Here is a 14,268-nt window from a genome sequence, read left to right as displayed (position 1 = left end):
TAAGCAAAGAGGATGTTGAGTTAATGCTTAAATGTTCTCAGTGTTCTTTTTTCCACATCAGTTTGATTGAAAAAGGCGCGACTGCGTTTTGCAGTTGACCTATATTTTTTTGGACTTAAATTTTCTTAAAAGGCTAAGAAGGTTCTATTTTTTTACTTATTTTTCTACTTTTTTATGTCATTATCTGTTTTCTCTTTAAATGCCAGAGGGCTAAGGAATAATGTAAAGCGTAAGGCCTTATTTTTATTTGCTAAACAGCAAAAAATAGACTTTTTTTTTTTCAGGAATCTCATTCACTTGCTAAGGATGCAAATTTTTGCAAGCTCAATGGGGGGATGACTTTTGGTTTTCAAATGGCACAAAGTATTTCATCACCAATAAAATCTGAGATATTTCTTTCAAAATTCTTCATAAATGTTATCCAGTGAAACACTTGTTTACTAAGTTTTAAAAAGACCTGGACATAAACTGTTCATTTTCTCATTCTTCACCAGAAACTGTGCCCCATCTTTTTTGGTATTGTTCCTTCACTCAACTATTTTGGAAAGATTTGATACTTTTTATAAGAACTCATCTATGTGAAGATTATAGATTATTTTATGAGCATATTATTTTTGGATATTTTACACAAGGGAGACTTCATGCAGAGAAAATGTATGTAGTTAATTTAATTATAATTATGGCTAAATACTTTATACACAAGTGTAAATATGCCAACAAAAAAACAGTATTTTATGTTTTTCAGAAAGAAATGGTATTGTATGTAAACAGTATAAAATCCTCCACTAACAAAAAAGCTGTCAGAACAGTTGAAACATGGTCTCTTTTGAAATTTTAACAGATTCCTTTGCCTTTATTACATTTGTTTTATTTTTGCTTAACCTGTTTTACATTGTTATTATTATGTTGTTTTTTTTAAATTTCCTAGCGAACGTCAAAATTGTATTTTGCACACAGTGTGGAGTTGTGCGTTTGGTATTTTGTATGTGCAATATTTGTTAATAAAGTTTTTTTTTTAAATCACCGTCATGCCCCTTAATTCTGGAAAGAAAACCCCGTCTGTCGAAACATTTTCCAGAAGGAGAATCTTTGGAGTCAGCCATTTTAGAGAAGCTCCAAGCACCTGCTGGATGGAGAAACTTGTTATAGGTAAGTTGAATTTACTCTAACATGTGAATTTAGGGAAGCGAGAGACGTCATATTTATCATAAATATTGATAGTTTTCACAGAGAATAGCTTTGTAATCTATTTTTTTATCATAGTTATCAAAGTTAAGGCTATGCGCGCCACTTTTTGCTCCTGCCGGCTGCCTGCAGCCCTCAACGACAGCCAGGTAGGGGGAGGTGTGCGCGGTGTGTTGTATTTTGACGCCGCAGGCAGATTCAGCGGTAACGCGGTGAGTTCCAATGATGCGCAGGGAAGAGTGGCAAGTAGTTATGCCTGGGAATTTGCTCTTGATGGGGGCAGTCGTTGCGTGTGGACACTGTTTTTCTTTCCCCCCCCCCACACAGGCGGAAAACTCTAGGAATTCAACGTCACTTAGAGAGGATTTCTGTTTGCTAAAATCTGCGTTGTAGAGACCGAATTTGAAGTATAATAAAATGTGAGGAGCTTCTGTTGACATTATTTTAGTTCTTCAATACCATTCCACCCATGACTTAGCTAGGATGGCATTATTTGATCAGCAGACGGTGTACTTCAGTGTCGCTGTTGGCTGTCAATCATTTACCGTGCTCGTCTCGTGCACAGCATGCGTTCGGATTAAATAAATCTTCGATTTCAAGCAGAGCTTGGTTTTCATTATGCAGAACTTATTTTTCTGTTAAGATTTTAATTTTGAGAGTTTAAAACGGAGAGAATAATATATCCATCATGACCTTGGGGAACAAAAGTGTATAATGTGTGTAGTAATAAGTTTTACAGTCTTAAAACGTTGGGAATCCTACTTCACAAATTTCACCTATTTTGGGATAAATGAGGGAATGCCGTATATCTGGGTGGGGTGCTTATTTACTCGCGATATGCTAGTTTAGTTTGCAGTTTCCATTTTAAAATTCGCGGGGATCTCAGTGGGCGGGTTGAATCCTGTGGGGGGAGGGGTGCGGTGGGGGGTGTAATGTAGTTGTAATTTCTTCAGTTTTTTTTTTTCTATTGCAGCTTTTGATTTCAAACCAACGCGACCCGTTTAGTTAGTACAACAATGCAAAAAAGCTGTGGAAGTGTTACTCGTTATTTTATGTAAAATGTAACATTTAACTCAGAAATCTCTGTCCTGACTACAGAGCTCATCACACACTATCAACTGCTCCTCCCTGATGGTGATGTACATGCTCTGGTCTTCAATGAGTCAGGTGGGTCCCCCTCATCATGCATTTGCCATAAAAACTGACAAAATAAGTTAATGTCAAACCATATCAAAATCTTAAACATTCCTGATGCTAGAAACCAGACAAATAAAGGATCATTCACCTGTCCTTCGCCCATAAGTGGCCGGTATAGTCTCTGGCAGCCCGGAGCCCGAAAGGGACAAACGGAAGAAAATGAATGAATCGTTCACTTTGTAAGAACAATAACTTTGAACCTATGTGTAAAAAGAAACACAAAGTATTGTTGATTGCTACATGTGTCTTTGTGTTACACATCTTTTCAAAACGAGTTAGCAGGTTTGTTACTGCAACTCTCAGGTCTTGCTCATTATTAAGCCTAGCTCTGTTCTGTTTTCAAAGTGGCAGAAGCAGAAAATCTCACAAAGGTATAACGTAGATTGGAAGCAGAATGCCCTCATCCTTCTGCCCCATGAGTGGATGCTCCCTCTCCACACCCAGCAGATTTCAGTGTTTGTGCTGTAAACCCCATCCTCTGGGTGGAGTCTGAGTGTTTCAATGAACTGATCCTCAGCAGAGCTCAAACCAGTAGCTGCTAGCTGCTGCTGCGTTAAATTGATCTGTCAGCCAGTTGTATTGAGCTCTGATGTCTGGAAATATTTGGGAAAGAAAGCTCTCAGGGAAGACATGTACAAATTGAATAATCCTTTATAAAATGGAAATAAATAAATAAAATAAAGGATCATCCACTGTAGGTAGCCAATCCATACGGGCAGCATTACAGTCTGAAGACATAATTATTGTTAACGGTTTTACCATTATTTTAAGACTTTAAAACCGTCGTTAACTATAATTACATCTTCAAATGTCAGTTAGGATTCGGTTAATGTAAGTGATGCAAGACCCGCAACATTTTTTATGTTCCGCCAAGACGTCCAAACATTATTTCTGCCTCTTTCCCTCCCAGCCTTTTGTTAACCCATGTAACGCTTCCAAGATTATGGGACTAGACGTAATAATCAGAATTCGTCTCAGGGAGCCCAAGGTATGTAAATGAAAACAAGACAGCGATGAAAGTAAAATGCAATCGATTGTATTAACAGAAAATAGACACTTAAAGAATACAAAAAAACAACAACAAAAGGAATCGGGATATGGGTCTGAGTCCTATTGAGTGGTTTCCAAAAGTCTATTGGTTGGGATGTAGTTGAGGTTTGCTGCAGGTGAGGAGTTGTTATTGAGGGTGGAAGTATCAGGATCTCAGATTTGGGTAGCTCGCCATCAAGTTGTAGATCAAAGCATACCTAACAAAAACCTGACCTAGAAAGGGTCAGAAAAAAACAAATCAAGAATTGAACAAAAACAAACCACAGTCATTTCACTGGGTATACTGAAATAGATCAGATTAATCATCATTGTAGAAAGTAAAAACAAGAGAAACAATATTCTTATCAAAAATCAAATAGCTGTTTCAAATAGAATTCAAATTGTGTACACAAGTCAAACAATTCCATATCAAGGTTCAAGGTAAGTGGATAAAAGTTTTAAATCAAAAATGTACTCTGAAGTTACAAATTAATTTTATCCCATTATTAAAGTAGAATTAAAGTAGTACAGGTGAGTATTGTAATCCAGACATTTTAACTTCACAATGTGAGCTGTACATACTTCATTTAACATTCATAACTTGAGTTGACACTCAAACATTGACATACCAGGGCTCCAGACTGCGACTAAATGGTCGCATTTTGCGACCAAAATTTGAGAGTGTGCGACTGAATTTTACATCCAGTCGCACATGTGCGACCAGTAAATTTGCTTCCCCCACCCTCCGTATTTTTTATACATTAAACATGGAAAGGGCACGTCAATGATCGATGAAATAATCAATGAGACTCGAGCGCACACACACGCAAATACACATACTCTCATACATACTCATGAAACGCGAGCACACACTCTCGTGATAGGCGGCCACTGCGTGCGAGAAGAATAGGGAAAGTCACTGTAAGTGGCTAAATGCGTGGAGGGGGAGGGGCCTAGAGATAACCGAGCGCGATTAAACATCTGTGGGAAGGAAACGGAGACAAATATAATCACAACCTGATATGTGCGTGCGTCTGAGCTATGAGTAAGCGAACTATTGATTCGTTCTCCCGACCTGCGGCTAGTGTACCAGTGCCAGAGTGTACAGCAGGGGTCTCAAACTCGCGAAGCAAACCACGGCTCTCATGCACGGCTGTAACGGCATGACTCCGCCCCCGCGGGAGATGGTCAGCTGAGGAGAATAAATGTCCCACACCTAAATGTGTGACAGCTAACAGGGCTCTAACATTAAACACGTGCGAGCAACAACACGATTTCGTCTTAAGACACATTTAAAACACGTGGGAAAATGCAACGATAGACGTGTTTGAGATGAACCAGCGCCGCGCCTGGGAACTGAAAATTTTAGGGGCACAACCAGAAAATTTAAGGGCGCATACCGTAAATCAACATGCTAACCAGATCTACTAATTTCCACTGTATTACTAATAAATACTTTAATAATAGATGCAGAAATTACAATGTGCTTTTTCAAATTCAGTGTCACATTTTATTCTGTACTCTTGAAGATGCAACAAGAAGGTAAACTGACAGCACCATCGCTGTCATGACAGTACAAATAGTAAACAAAATACCATACATTTAGAATAAAAAAAGGTTTTTAGTAACAAAGTGATTACCGTAGTAACCTCTTGGTCATTTCACAATTACAAACAATACTTAAATGTATGTAAACATTAGGGGATGGAAATTCATGTTGGTGACACCAAATAGGTGCAGCCAAGATGCACAATAAGCGTGTTTGAGATCACCCAGATGGACGCAACGCTGTTCAGATCACCTGGTGTGAGACGTATATTTTTGTTTTTGCTCCAACATCACCTGTCAATCAAAACAAAAATATCATGAGAAATGGGTGGGAGCAAAACCCCAACCAGAGCGAACGCAGCTGGAAATTTAGTACTGCACTGACTGAAAGCTGCCCTACAGACTACAAAACAATGCATTATGGGACATGTGTCCTGATGGGTTTTTGTAGTTCAGTGATCAATTAAAACAATTTCATATGCCAACTGATTAAAAAAAGGCTACATACATTACAAAACATTAAAATGATTATAAAAGATATAATATCAGAAATCACAGATCATACTAAGGGGAAGAGGCATATTAAAAGTAAATTGAATGTTAAGGACAACAACTTCCTGTTCTCCTTAAGTCTCGCTGCAGCTTCGCCTTCAAACCCCCCCCCCCCCCCCAACTATCCAGGCGCGGCGCTGGTTCATCTTAAACACGTCTATCGTTGCATTTTACCCACCTGTTTTAAATGTGTCTAAGACGAAATAGTGTTGTTGCTCGCACGTGTTTAATGTTAGAGCCCCGTTAGCTGTCACGCATTTAGGTGTGGGACATTTATGCTCCTCAGCTGACCATCTCCCGCGGGAGCGGAGTCATGACGTTACAGCCGTGCATGAGAGCCGTGGTTTGCTTCGCGAGTTTGAGACCCCTGCTGTAGACTCTGGCACTGGTACACTAGCTGCAGGTCGGAAGAACGAATCAATAGTTCGCTTGCTCATCAGGTTGTGATGAAATTTGTCTCCGTTTCCTTCCCACAGACGTTTACGCGCGCTCGGTTATCTCTAGGCCCCTCCCCCTCCACGCATTTAGCCACTTACAGTGACTTTCCCTATTCTTCTTACACGCATTGGCCGCCTCACAGACGGGCATCACGAGAGTGTGTGCTCGCGTCTCATGAGTATGTGTGCGTGTGTTTGCGTGCGTGTGCGCTCGCGTCTCATTGATTATTTCATTGATCATTGACGTGCCCCTTCCATGTTTAATGTATAAAAAATACGGAGGGTGGGGGAGGCAAATTTACTGGTCGCACATGTGCGACTGGATGTAAAATGCAGTCGCACACTCTCAAATTTTGGTCGCAAAATCTGGAAAGTCTGGAGCCCTGTAAATTGCATAATGAAATCTTTGTCAATGCAAAATTATTTGGTGCAGTAAAAAAGAAGCATTTATAATGGCAGAAAACGTTTTTTTTTTATAGTGTGGAATAATATAAAACCTACACATTTTGTTTGTGTTATACAGTAAACACAAGTATTTAATTATTGCATGACCTAATAATTCAAGTAATTAAAAGGGAAATTTAAATATTAGACATTATGTCAATATATTAAAAAAAGTACTTGATATATATGTTTGTCTAACCTAAAAAACTTAACGACTTAACATAGAGATCAATTATTTGAAATGAATTCAAAATGAATGTTTACATGATGCATTTTTATTCTTAACAGTTCTTCATTCTGATTATTTTTGTCCAGATAAATACAGCTGAGGCATCAACATCCCATCACTATGGCCAGCCTTCAACTCAGTGAACAGAGGTTAAGGCACTTACCTTCGGGACGATATTATTTGAACCAACGCCGGTAAAGTGGCATCCACAATATCAGGGACATACCATCTCCTCTGAAAAACGGGCATGGAGCTCTGCTGACCGGGAGAAGATGACAATGTATGAGAGCAATGGAAACAAATCCATTTTCCTGTTGTTCATAATGGATAGCTATTATTACACTTATTATTCTGATTCTATTACTATTGTAAATAGAGTTATACCATATAGAGTTATACTTCGCAGAAGCGAAGGTTCTATGTGATCTTAAGTAATAATAATAATTGATACTTTTATTTATCCCACAATTAGAGATAAGATCTAAAGCAGGGGTCGGGAACCTATGGCTCGCGAGCCATATATGGCTCTTTTGATGGTCACATGTGGCTCGCAGACAAATCTTTAATTATACTTTTTTTTCATTAGACCAGTCCTTTTCGGGCGCGATGCGATGCCAGAGGCGCGCAGTAGTAGCGGTGCTTGGAGAAAAAACTATCAGTTTACTATTATCTATTATTTCACAGAGTTTGTACCACCCGGAAACCTGTGAATTGCCGTGCCTAAAACTGCGCGCTCTCGTCTCTGAGAAAGATCGCGCAGTTGCGGGGACGGGATGTGTGAGGAAGAAAGCAGGGGGTGTGACTGAGGTGTTGTGGGGACAGGCTGCAGGTGAATCGCTCAGGGATTGTAAAAACGTATAACCCAATGCCCGTCACTCACTGCAGCGTGTGAGTGTGTGTTTGGCTCCCCGTCTGCATGTGATCAGTCTGTCTCACATCTACAGAACATTCAGACCTACGATCACGTTTAAAGTCTCAACGCCTGCATGAAGCAGAAACTCACCACGTATCAACCAGACTAGACAATCAACAAATCTGCCACGAGAAATACTCATCATTTATTAGCAACAGCATAACAATGTTATTAAAAAGGATCCACAGACTTATTGTACTTTAAAAATGTTGAAATTACATCAAATGTACACATTCACTTGTATATTTAGTTTTAAAAAAATTGTCGCGGTCTGAGTTTAACTTGGCTATTGGGCAGCGTTAAAAGTTCTGGGGTTCATTGAAGGCATCAAGCAGAGATCTGATTGGCTCTCAGTTCTGTCGCTCAGCCTGTTGTTAGGTAATTTGGTCCAATGGGGTTCAGCTATGGGCCGAATAAGGGAAATGGGAGGGCTGGAGCGGGGGCAGGTGAATATAAAGTTGGGAGAAGCGCTCTCGTCTCGGCAGGAGAGATTCAGGAGTTGATGAATTAGTTGTACGGCGTTTGTTGTGGTCTACAGTAACCAGAATAAAGAACTTAGTAAGAGGTTAAGTCTCCGTGCATCAGTGTGGGAAAGAGACACAACATCATTGTATGGCTCTTTCGAAATTACATTAAAAAACATGTGGCGTTTATGGCTCTCTCGGCCAAAAAGGTTCCCGACCCCTGATCTAAAGCCTGAGCCCGAGTCAGAACTAGGTCAGATCGGGCACTAAAATGAAGACATTATGTTCGGGTCGGGCCGAGCTTCTCTCTCGCTGACTTTTTAAATAAATATATGTTTATAAAAATGTATACTAAAACGATGTGTGGATACTAAACAAATTAATACTTGTTATAAATTAATAATTTGGTTAAAACAGAGAAGGCGCTGTAAGGTAATTGCTATTTTATTAACTACTACTGAACAGGAAGCGCGGTGCGCAGACGCAGAGCCTGGGCACGCATTGCCCACGTGAATGTAATCTTCCCCCCGCAAGTCCGCATCTATTTTGTTTAGGTATCCCCGATATGGAGCAGCAAGAAGTCAAAGATAAACTAAAGACAGGGGAACTGAAAAGGCAAACACGCACCGCCGGAAGTGTGGAAAAGCTTCAAATTGATAGTGGAAAATGATACAGAAACTTGTGTTGGCTTCGCTGAATGTAGTCAATGTGGCGCTTTGCTTTCATATGAGAGCAAAAAGAGTGGCACCTCGACGCTGAGCAGGCATTTAAACAGCTGTAATGGCAAAAGTGATGTACGTCAAACATCTATATTATCATTTGTCCCAAGGACCGCCCCTCTTCGCGCTAAGCAGGCCATCAAAGACAAGTGCGTGGACTTTTGCTGTCAGGACCTTAGACCATTTTCCGTAGTCTCTGGCGAAGGTTTTAAAAGTCTAGCCCAAGACTTGATCAATGTTGGGTCAACTTTTGGGCGCATACCTGTCGACTCGGTCCTCCCCCATTACACCTAAGTGTCAAAGGCGTGCGGCAAGAAGGCTGAGGAAGAAAGGAGCTTGTTAATTGAGCGGGTAAAGAACGCTCTGGCAGGTGGCTGTGACGTCGCCATGAGTACTGATATGTGGACGGATGATTACAGAAAGATGAGTTATATTGCAATAACTTGTCACTTTACTGAAACAGACTTCAGCTTGGTTGGAAGAACACTTACCACCTCTGTATTTCCAGCAGAAGATGCCAAAACGGGGAAGAATATAAGAAGAGAACTGGTCCGGCTTCTGGTAAATAGATTTGGTTTGGAACCTTCATCTTTATCCAGAATAGTGTGGGTTACAGATCAGGGCAGGAACATTGTGAAGGCTTTGGAGCCTTACAAGCGCCTCTCGTGCCTTGATCATGTGATCAACACCGTACTTCGGCATGGCCTGGACAAGGACGCACTGTCTGCAGACGCCCCAGACATCGGAGAAACAATTAGTGCAGCCAAGAGTGTTGTCCGTTTCATCAAGCAATCTGGTTTGGCAGCACAACAATAAAAAAACAGTGCTTCAGATGGTTGAAACCAGATTCAGCACCGTTTACTTGACACTCAAGTCTGTGCGAGAGATGTATGAGTTGTGTGACAGCCTGAAACCTTTGAATCCCCGTCCGTGCAGCTGCTCCCGTTTCGTGTCACACACGGCTGTGTGTGAGAACGAAAGGGGATGGGTGGTGTGGGCTCTGTCTGCCAGGTGAAACGGGGCAGGCGGAAAGCTGCCTGTTGCCCAACACCAGGATCATCATGTGCCTTTAGGTTCCTCAGCTCATGCTAATAATGTCATGCTTTATGAAGTTTTGTAGACATTTTGATGACATGTCTTTATTTTCCATAAATGGATTCTCTGTCTGCCTGTGGTTTAGTTGGTGTCAGACAGACAGAAAGACAGCTGGTATTGCAGGAAAACAGCTGCACTTTATGAGATCATAAATAAACTATCCATAATTTAGAATTTAATATTATTTCTTGATTGAATTATTTTTCTCAGCATCAAATAGTTCCGTTGGTCAAAATGTTTCTAGTTTAAATAAGGACTGACAGATTTTTTTTTTTATTTCATGCACTTTAGGCTTCTTTTCTGTTTTAAACTAGATCAGGGTTTCTGTGGCTAAATAAATGTAATATTTGTTGAAAGTGGATTTATACTGCTTTCTTATTTTGTTAATGTTAAAAGATACAATTTTAGCTATACACAGTTTTTATACTTATCCAATATATATTGTTACCGGGCAAGTGTGTGTGTGTGTGTGGGGGGGGGGGGGGGGGGGGGTGTTAAGGTGGACGCGAAACATTTTCTTTTTCCTACGGGGGTCTGGCAAAAAATAATTTAGAAGCACTGGTCTAATCTAAAAAATATATCAAATCTTTATTTGAAAAAAAGGTTTGTAAAATACAAAAAGTTACGTATAAAAAAGAAAATAAAGTTGTTTCGAAAACATTACTTTATGACACGCAACCAATGTACATGTTTTTTTTACGTAAATCCAACTTTGTTTTTCTTTCAGTGCTATAGCCCTCGAGTATTCGTGCAGAAAGAAATCGGGGAGAAGCTGCAGTCAGAAAGTTCTGAACGATTCTCACGGACACGCTGACCCAACTACATCGGGAGCTCACCATCATGAAGGCGCTGTGTTGGATGTATGTCCGGTTGGAGGCCAGGGACTTTATCCTGTCACCCTTCTTCTTCGCTGTGGTGACAATCCCCTCTGTTACTGTTCCCTCAAAACCTGGAGGGTTGCCAAAGGCCAGGACACTCTCACCTGGCCACACAGCTAAAGAGCTCCCAAGCGTCACTGAGGTGGGCAGCTTTGTCAAAGGTGTAAATAGAAAGAATCACTAAAAAATATCTGCTCCTTCAGTCCAGAACTGCAGAAGGACATAAAAAAACAATATGGTTCTAAAAAATAAAATGACCTGGACCCATTTAGTTAAACCAGTGAGTTAGTAGAACCAAGTCATCTTCATCGTACAGATGACAGTTTGGATTGACCTTCACTGCTCACACATACAGGAAGTGACACGGCTGCACCTGTTTCCTTTATGTTTCTTAATGACCAATCACAGTGTCATACTCTGAATGTCAGATGAACATCACTCACCAAATTTATTAACGGACCCCCTGAGAATCCTTGCTGAAAGAAAAACAGGAGAAGCTGCAGTCAGAAAGTTCTGAACGATTCTCACGGACACACTGACCAACTACAACGGGAGTTTACCATCATGGATGCACTGTGTTGGATGTACATCCGGTTTCCCAGGCCTTTAAGGTTCCTGCCGCTCCTCTTGGTCGTGCTTACTATTCCGGTCAGCACTGTTCCATTGAAAATGGGAGGGCTCCCTAAGCTAATAATGCCCTCCCCTGCCCGGACAGCTAAGGAGCTTCCCACTGTCATAGTGGGAAGCTTTGTCTGTGGGAGGGCGATGAAGACAACGCAGATTTGAGCAGATCCTTGACACCACCTACCACATCAGAGTGGATCTCTGCCTAACATCTACAGCTCCCTCTCCCTCAGTAAAGCCCAGAACATCACCAGAGACGGCTTCCACCCTGGACATTGCCTCTACTGCCCTCTTGGTGGCGATACAGATTATTTTCAAACAAGAACAAATAGACTAAGACAGCTTTCTTACCCCAGAGCGGTCTCAGCCCATTGAAGAATGTCTTCAGACGAGGCAGCAATTGAGATGCCAGCTTTATATTGTGCATCCCAAAAACTTCCCTGTCCTGCGGAGCCATACGGCAGAAAAAGGACTATTAGGCAATAAGATGACAGTCTCTGTGGGCTTTACGTGCACACATCCGTGTGTCGTTAATCCCTGCTATCAGTGTGCATTAGAACGTGGCCATCAATCCATGAACATGGGCCGTTCACTATGCCCAAAATTCATTGTCATCAGGTACGATGTGTGCCAATTGTGGTGGGTACCGCTGACAGTTTGTGATGTTTTACAGTTTCGATGCATTTTTTTTTTTTAGTTATGTCAATTCCAAATGAAGGCCCTCTGTTAAGGCTGCTGCTGCTGGTTAGAAAAGGGAGGGAAAAGTTTGAGTTATTAACCTGATAACTCCTAAAGCACATTGGTCCACTTCCATGCAGCCAATGTTCGCTACATCAAATCCATACATGAAGAACTCAATTTTTCTGCAGCAAAAAGTGTTCAAACTGAGCCTGTTGTCTCTTTTGAAAACCTTTTAATAAATATGTTGTGTAAAACCTGCTCATGTTTTAGAAAAAAATGTCTTGATACATTCTATTTGTGTATTTGTATGACTTTTATTTGACATAATTATAGTCATAAACTGCTTTCTCTGCCCTCGTGTTTTTCCTCCTCCATCATGTCAATATTGTAAAGGAGAACTTGTTCTAGATAACATACCTGGTTAAAATAAATGTTTTTTCACAGTTTTTAAAATAGACAAGTGAATTACAAGCCATTTGACATCACAGGACTTGACTTCAAGAGAAACCAAACTGAAGAACTGAACAAAAGAGCCAGATTTTATCCTTTTACTAATTTTCTTAACTTAGTTTAACCTTTTTTAACCTTTTATATAGCTGTTAGATGCTCAACAGCGTAAAGGGTAAATAAAAAATAAAATGCAAGTAAATACTTACATAGATGAATCACTAACTAATGTAAGAGTTCATAGAGGATTTGTATCAAATGTGGGCAGCTGCTTACGCAGCTCTGTGACATAGAATCCGATATTTTTTGTTTGTTATTCTGGAGGCAAATAGGAGCCATCAGTAAATTTCTGGTTGGTAATGTGGCTTATCTGAATTATCTGGCAGATACTGGTTCACAGCATTGACTGTACATAGAGTTCTATATATTTATAACTATATTCTTTATGAGTTATATAGAGTTCTCTATAGTCAATAGTTCAAATTCAACCCACTCACCAACCTATGATGGTTACATTTCCGGGATCCTCACGCCGCGTTTAAAGCCCAGACGTAAGAATCATAAATTGACCCTTTTGTAAGTCTGATCTTTCTGGAAAATTATTTCTTAAGAGTAAATTTGTACAATTGCAGATTTATTGTGAAAAACTGGTTTATACAATCAGATATAAAACACATACCAGTAATACCAGCGTTTAAAAATACCACTGCCCAAATGAATGCATTTTTTACGTTTTTCTATTTGAACCTTTAATGCACCACAATCCTTTCCGAAATGTTTAGTTTATAATATGGTTTTGTCACGTTTTCTGTAACATTTAGAAAATTGTACTTCATGGTTCAGACACATGAAGTTAGAAAACGTTTTGGGGAAATTTTTTCGTAAATGTTAAACGTGTCACCTCAACCAAAGGCCGGATTTCCACAAAAAGTTGTCAAAATGTTATTAAAAAAAAATTAAAATAATGTCCTATTTTTCTGTACAGAAGAGTTTGGACTTCTTTTGCTTTTGACAATTGCCTACAAAATCAAATTCTTTGTGTTCTTCCAGCTGTAGTGGATTAACTTGAATTGAAAATCTAAAAAAGTCAAACACGAAATTTTATTATGACTTCAATGCTTTTTGATCTTTTTTCTCCCATCCAATCACAGCAACTAGATGCTGTTGTGCAGCAAAAAATAAGAATATGTGCTGAAAGAGCTATTCTCATAATAACCCCCTCTGATTAAACTTTTTACCACCAGTTGCCCAGTTATCCAACATGTTAGACAACTGCTCAACTAAAACCACTAAAACGAAACAATAAAAACTACAAACCTATTACTTATTTCTATCAGTAGCATTTTTCTTCAAAGCCAAAGACCCATTTCCTACATTTTGCAGCACATGCACATGTTTTGGATGAGATTATTCTTCTTGCGTTACAGACGTTTTTCTTAAAACAAGTTTTTTTTCCTTTCTTAAGATTCAGTCTTTGCAGTGATGTAACACTTTCAACATTGTCGTTTTGATGCCATAGGTTTAGACAGCTTAAAAATATTTTTAAAATTGTGATTTGAAATGCATTTCAAACAGAATAAAACTTATAATCAGTTTATTTTTGATGTGTAAAGGCTGACCACACAAAAACAGTCTAAAGTAACAATATAAGTGAGTAAGACTCTTGGTTTTCCATTAGAAAAGCTAAAACATAGGATGCAGTGAGTAGATGTTTTTCATGAAGTTAGTAAATGTAATTGAGGAAATGTCACAAGTTAATACCTAACTTTGGGAACAAGGACCAAATATGTGTGACATTTAAAGTAACAACAGGTTACTGAGGAAAG

The 14,268-nt window shown here is 39.7% G+C and overlaps 1 long non-coding RNA gene across 6 annotated transcripts; it reads left to right on the top strand.

The window, feature by feature from the left end:
* The first annotated feature begins 1,045 nt into the window (after positions 1–1,045).
* LOC110014500 lies at positions 1,046–12,349 on the top strand. Of its 6 annotated transcripts, none has more exons than XR_002874329.1 (5): positions 1,046–1,149; positions 2,284–2,352; positions 6,708–6,901; positions 9,229–9,278; positions 10,540–12,349. It is a non-coding gene; the product is annotated as an uncharacterized LOC110014500 (long non-coding RNA). The 6 variants fall into 6 exon arrangements; XR_002874331.1 differs by having other exon boundaries at positions 9,229–9,291; XR_002874328.1 differs by having other exon boundaries at positions 9,226–9,278.
* The last annotated feature ends 1,919 nt before the right edge of the window (positions 12,350–14,268 follow it).

This window comes from Oryzias latipes, chromosome 12 (assembly GCF_002234675.1).
Source record: "Oryzias latipes chromosome 12, ASM223467v1".
Lineage (NCBI taxonomy): Eukaryota > Metazoa > Chordata > Actinopteri > Beloniformes > Adrianichthyidae > Oryzias > Oryzias latipes.
This window is presented reverse-complemented; position numbering and strand designations above follow the sequence as displayed.